The sequence below is a fragment of the Pteropus medius genome, unplaced genomic scaffold (assembly GCF_902729225.1).
Source record: "Pteropus medius unplaced genomic scaffold, Ma_sr-lr_union100, whole genome shotgun sequence".
In the NCBI taxonomy this organism is placed as follows: domain Eukaryota; kingdom Metazoa; phylum Chordata; class Mammalia; order Chiroptera; family Pteropodidae; genus Pteropus; species Pteropus medius.
Window position 1 is genome coordinate 13451765 of NW_024347791.1, and position 7152 is coordinate 13458916.

General features: G+C 34.3%; 1 non-coding gene across 1 annotated transcript; it reads right to left on the bottom strand.

Annotated features, from left to right (window-relative positions):
* Nucleotides 1–1766: 1766 nt before the first annotated feature.
* Nucleotides 1767–1872, bottom strand: LOC120615314 (U6 spliceosomal RNA). The gene has a single exon (XR_005656228.1). It is a non-coding gene; the product is annotated as a U6 spliceosomal RNA (small nuclear RNA).
* Nucleotides 1873–7152: the final 5280 nt, after the last annotated feature.

The window sequence follows — 7152 nt, forward strand, 5'->3', positions numbered from 1 at the left end:
GTTAAAATTTTGGCAAAATTTGCTTAATTTGGTGGGCTTATTTATAAATATATGTTAATATCCTTTACTGTGGAAGACCGAATTAATCTAACACTGGAATTTTATTTTCTCCTCGTGAAAATATAAATTGATTTTGAAATACTAAGTCTACTTTTAACAAGGAGAATAAAAGATTATTCTTTATCTTTTGTATAAGCTGAAATTTCAGTAGAAATTCTGTATCACCAGAATAATTTTCTGTAATTTGTGCTGACTTTATTATGTTCTTGATTATTTTTTTTTAAGTTCATCTCTTCAGAACAGCTAACATTCCTTACAATTTTGTTACCTTCTATTTTTATTGTAACATATTGTAACTTTGATTTATGATGACTTAGGCTATAACTCTTCATTGTTTGCAGATTATTCTACTCCTGTCTCAATCAAATGACCAAATATATTTTGGTAATTTTTATTTTGCTTTCCCAATATCAAATTCTAAATTGAGAAAGATTAATTTTTTAGAATTTAATTTTTTTTTATTGTGGTAAAATATAAGAACATAAAAATTGCCATCCTAAACATTTTAAAGTATACAGTTCTGTGGCATTAAGTACAATGAGTACGTTCACATTTTTGTGCAACCATTACCAGTATACATCTCCAGAACTTTTCATCTTCCCAAACTGAAACGCCATCCCCATTAAACAATATCTCTCCATCTCTTCCTCCGCCCAGCCCTTGGAGGCCACCATTCTACTTTCTGTCTCTATGAATTTGACTATATTAGATTACTTATAGAAGTGGTTCTATGGTGACTGGTTTCTCTCACTTAGAATGTCTTTAAGTTTCATCTATGTTATAGCATGTGTCAGAATATTCTTCCTTTTTATGGCTGAATAATATTCCACTGTGCATACATACTACATTTTGTTTATTCACTCATCTTTCAATGAACACTTGGATTGCTTTCACCCTTTGGCTATTGTGAATTAATGTAGCTATGAACATAAATAACTCTTTGAGACGCTGCTTTCAAATCTTTGGGGTATATACCCAGAAGTGGAATTGCTGGATCATATGGTAGTTCTAGCTCTTTAATTTTTTTTCTTTTTTCTTTTTTTTTTGGAATGGCCATATCAGTTTCCAGAGTGGCTACACCATTTTCTATTTGCACAAGCAATACCAAGACTACCAGTTTCTCAACATTCTTGCCAATACTTGTTATTTTCGGTTTTTATATAACGGCTATCCAAATAGTTGTGAAATGACATCTTGTTGTGGTTTTGATTTACATTTCTCTAATGATTAATGATTTGAACACTTTTTCACGTGCTTGTTGGCCATTTGCATATCTTCTTTGGAGAATTATCTATTCAATTCCTTTACTCATTTAAAAACCTGAGTATTTTTTTGTTGAGTAGTAGAAGTTCTTTATATATTCTGGATATTAACCCTTAGTGAAATATGTGATTTACAAATATTTTCTGCCATTCCATGGGTTCCCTTTTCACTCTGTTAATAGTGTCCATTGAGGCACAAAAGTTTTAAATTTTGATGTAGTACAATTCATCTATTTTTTTTTCCTTTATTGCCTGTGCTTTTGGTGTCAAACCCAAGAAATCATTGCCAAATCCAATGTTACGAAGTTTTCTTATGTTTTCCTTTTTATGATTTTTAGCTTTTCTGTTTAAGTCTTTAAGTTAATCTTTAGTATATGGTGTAAGCTAAAAATCCAATTTCATTCTTTTGCATGTAAATATTCAATTTTCCCAACATCATTTGCTGAAAACATGAAATGCTTCACAAATTTGCATGTTATACTTGTGCAGGTGCCATGCTAATCTTCTCTATATAATCCAATTTTAGTATACGTACTGCCAAAACAAGCACTAGATGTCTTCTACGGTTAAAATTAAAACTATCTTTGAGATTTCTCAAAGATCCCCTGGAAAATCACAACTATTTACATATTTATCTTATAAAAAGAGAAATGCCAGAAATATTTTAGGTTGCTTTGATTATACTTTATGTTTCTGAATTAGTTCATCACTATTATAAGAAATTTATGGGAAGCATTGTCAAATGAAAGGATAATTTTCTACAGATAAAATGTTGCTCATATAAAATTTTCTGAGATTGTATATTGTGCAAAATAAATCAACAAGCTCAAGAGCTTGTTAATGTCTTCGTTATCCATGATATAATCTTATCCAGGGAAAAATATTGATAAAATTGTTATGAAAGAGTTGTGTATTATACCCATTGGAGAAATTTACTCCCCTCAATTTTGATACTGTTAGTTACCGTCAAAGTTGATCTCATCAATTTAGTCACACCATGTAGCAGAAAGTTCTGCTTCTTTGGTGGTTATAATACAAAAACTATTCTTCACTAGATCAGAAGCCATACTCTTAAAAAGTTCTTCAAGAGAAGGGCTTCAAAAATGAGAAAACATAATATGTAATCCACATATTGTGAAATAATTATTATATCTTAAGGCAATTATTTTATTTATGAAAAGATCTTCAGAAGTAGCCTCAAAACACTGATTTTGCTTCATCAATCAATCAATAAATAAATAAATAAATAAATAAATAAATAAATAATAAAACAGTTGAGTTTTTGAAAAATATACTAAAATTCCAAGGTTGTGAAAGGTGTTTCTGCTCTTTTTGTTGCATAATGTTTAGTTACACATTAATATATATTTAAAGCACATATTTGGTCTCAAAAAGAAATAAATTTCATTTTAAATATCATTTTGACAAGATAAGCTTTTTTTTGCATAATTAATTTAAAGGAAAGTAAGCCCCTTGATTTTGTTTACTGACTAGGAAGGATTATAAATTTATCCTTATATATATTTTAAATAATTAGATAATAAAATTTTAACTATTTTAAATATTAAAATCATTATTTAAAATAAAAGCTCTACATTTTTAGAAGGAAAATTATTTTGATAGAATGTGGATTATATGTTGATATGCTAATGTAAAAATATTTTACTTAAATTCACTTTTTTATTGTATACCATACAAAAATAGATAAAATGATTTTTAAAACTTTGGAGAATTCATAAGTAAAAAAAGATTAGAAAATGTTAGGTTATGTAATTATAAACTAGTTTAGAGATAATTATATTAATATAAGTTAATAAAGGTTTATATTAGTGAAAAAATACCCATAATTTTATAATAAAATAATTCTTAATAAAAAGGGATATTTTCTAATAGATATGTACGTAAATTCTAATTGTATCTAAGCATTCACAAAATTCATATCTGTGGTCAAGTGTTATGTTTTAAAAAATATTGAAGAAGTTCAATTTTCGAGTTTTACTCATTTTTTAAATTCTTTGGTTTAGAAGAGTATTTTGACACTTTATCCATTTTATAAGCATCTAGATAAAATGAACATTCCTAGCATTGTTTATATAGTAACAATGGGGCAGCTGAAAATGGAAACATATACAGCTTTTGTAGTTTCAACTTAAATAGGGACAGGATAAGCTCCCTTTCTTTTTCTCCAGCTTCTGCTCCTCATAAAAGCAAACATTTTGCTAATGGCAAATTCAGTATACCTCGGGCTCTCAAGAATGTTAAAGCCTCCTATTCCTTATGACACTTAAGCTAGTACTGGGATGGCTCCCGAACCTGTCAAGGAGTATAATTTTTAATTATTTTGTGTGTGCAGTCAAAGAAACTCAGGAAATAGGATTGTTTGAAGATACTTTCAGTATAATCTTGGATAATTGTTGGATATCCCTCCAGCATCAGAACTTCTTTGTGGAAACCTCTCTACCTGCCCCTGCATGTGACTTCTAGATTCTAAACAGTGGTTTGAGGTGTCATCCTGAAGTTCAAGGTTTTGAATAAGGGCATTATTTCCCCCTTAAATTAGTATATTAGGTTATGGAAATTCTGGGCTATGGTTTATGCTGTTTATGTTACCACAAGCATACACAAGAATGAATGTTGAAGTTGGCACCTACGAGAGGTATACTTGGAAAGTGCCAACAAGAACAACAACGACAATAAAAACCTGGCACAAAGGACATTTTTGAGGAGTATTCTTTGGAGGAAGAGGAGCTTAAAGCATTGACTACTCCGAATTAGCAAAGCAAATTTTATATATTGATGATTCCTCTTCTTCATCCCTTACAACCAGTCAAACCCAATCCTATTATCAAGCTTAAAAAATAAGAAACAGCTGAATGGATTACCAATAATTTGAATATCCCGATAGTATAAGCTCTAGGTGATGAACAAACTATTTGGTGTCACCCAGCCATGCCTAAAGAAATAGAAGAGAAAGAATGTTGTGTCCAGAATAACCAGACCCAACTTGAGTGCTCTTAACCAGGAGACAGTTTATTAGCCGGCGGCTGTCCTTGCAAAGGAGCAGCCTCGAAATGCCAAGATACAAGGTTTTTAAGCCCCAAATCCCATTCCTCATTCTGTCTTAAACACAAAGGTCCATCTTTCTCCTATTCACTACCTGTCAACCTACTGGTCAGGTGTGCAAGCGGGAAGTACAGAAGCAGAAAGCTTGTGTTAGAATGTTATGTTCCTATGGGTGATTGCCTATGTTCCCATGGACAATAGCCAGTGTTCCCATGGGCGATGGCCAAACAGTAATTTTCAGCTTATATACAATTGATTATTTTTCATGCCACAAAAGCAAGCAGGGTTACACAGGCTAAAATTGGCAGTTAGCGTATGAGCTCATTGTTACAAGTTTCATGATTAACAGAATGTGGTTAAGGGTTCCAGAAACTAGGCCTAAGTTATGGACTTCCTTTGTCCAGTTTCAGGTTTTAATTATTCTTTAACCCTTTCACATTTCAGCGGGCTATTACATTCCCCACTGGTTTTCTTTAGAATGACTCAATCTTCGAGTCAGAAGTCGGGATTTCTGGCCAATGGGTCGGGGCTGACGCTCCTAAAATTAAAATCTTTGCCCCAGTTATATTGGATTGGATTAAACTCTTAACCCATTTGATCAAGCATGGCCCAAAGGTCAGTAATAACAGCAGAATTATCAATGGTCCTGCTATAGCCGACAATAACGTGGTTAACCAAGAGTTTCCATTAAACCAAGATTCATACCAGTTGCTTCCTTGTTTTAACTTCTCATTTCTGTCTTTTACTCTTTGTCTAATCAATGCTAAACTATTCCTAATAATTCCAGAATGATTAACATAAAAACAGCAAGTTTCTCCTAGTGCTACACACAAACCTCCTTGCTTAAGAAATAAGAGGTCTAAACCTCTTCTATTCTGCAGTACTACTTCAGCTAAAGAATTAAGAGATGTTTCAAGATGATTAATTGATTTCTCTAGAGTGCTTAAATCGTCATTAATCTGCTTTGTGAGCCAGGCTATACCTTGGTTCCTTGTAACCAAAGCAGCAGTCCCAATTGCAGCTGATCCTGCCACTCCTAGGCCAACCAGGAGCGGCACAAGCAGTGGAACTGCTCGCTTACGCCGAGGATAGTTATATCCTCCCCACAAATCTATTGCTTGTCTTCCTTCTTGTCCGCTCATCATATACACCTGAGGTATAACATGAACCAGCACACAAAATCCAGTATTATTTTTCCAATAGTTAAGATTAATACAGGGAGTTAAACCAGTATTACAAGCAAACCAAGTGCCACTAGGGGCCGCTAAATAAGTAGAAGAGGTGCTATTTACTAAAATAGATGATTTACAATTTTCCTTATACCTAGATTTATTAACTCTATAAGTGTTAGTATTCACACAAGTTCCCTTTCCTTGTAAATCTCCCAACATTACAGATGGGTTTTTGGTTCCCCAAGGGCAAATAGTAACATTCGGAGATGTTACATTCCTAATAGCAGTTTGATCTGTGCCAAGGTTAGCAATGACACCAAGTACTACATAATAAGGTGGGGCAGGGTTCAGACAAAACCAACAATCCTTTGTAGCATTTGAGTTACTGTCATTAGCAAACTTATAAACATTATTCAGCATGGTCAAGACAGATTCAGGAGTATTCCTGGGGGGTCTATAAGGCTGTCTAGGTCTATGTCCTTTGTTGGCATTATTAGTGCTCCTAGTAATTGCTGACTGTGTAGGAGTTAAGGCGTTTAACCCTCCGTCATTAGGCCTAACAGGACCTAGAACTAACGGTGGCATCCTGACAGGCTTTTTCTGTATTGTTATTAATACTCCAGGATCAGTTCCAAAAACATACAACCTTAATCCCCAGGTTTTTCCAATCACCCAAGATGGATCTTCCCAATTTTTGACAGTAAAAATGACAGGATTGCATTTCCCTGCTGTGGCACAGGAAGACTGACTAGGTCGTGTAAGAGTCAGAAAGGGGTCTGTCTGTGTTCTCCCAAGGGGCTATGGTCTCACAACCCCAATGGCCATAATAATATTGGTTTAGCTTATGGCAAGTGCTTTGGCCTTCTCTGGGACACATATATAACTGTATTTGTTGAATACCTCTTTCTTTGTCCTCCCTGTCACAACCATACCAGGGGCCAGATAAAAAATTAGCTCCTGGACCTCTAGGCAAGTCATCACTTATAAAATTAAATTTCTTTCCTAATATATCACACAAATCCACATGAAATGTAGGCTGGTACATAGTCTGGTTTACTAATACGGGGATGCCTGTTTCTGATTTAATTAATTCCCATTTAGCCTGTTGAGGTTGATGAGGGTTCCCTTTTACATTATTGATAACAATTAACCCAATTATAATTATTCCCACGAGAGTCTTATCTTGAGTGGATCCTCTGTGGGTGTTGCCTTCCATTTCTCTGTCTCCGGGGGAGGTTGAGCTGTCTTAAGGCGGGTATGGTGAATCCAATGTCTTTTCCCTGCAACCTCGACAGCTGTTGGTGTGGTTAGAGTTACTGGAAACGGACCATCCCACCGGGGCTCTAAGCTAGCAGGCTGGATCTTCTTTATCCACACCCAATCACCTGGATGATGTGGGTGAGGCTGTGATGTCCCCGGAGTCGGTCTAGCAGCTTTAATCAAGCCCTTGACTTGATTTTGGGTTTGTTGCAAGGCCTGTAGAGACTTAAGGAGACTTGTATTATTACTCATTGTAACCTTTTCAATTCCAATTTTAGGGAGTAAAGGGGGATGTCTCCCAAACATTATTTCACAAGGAGAAATTCCCATAATAT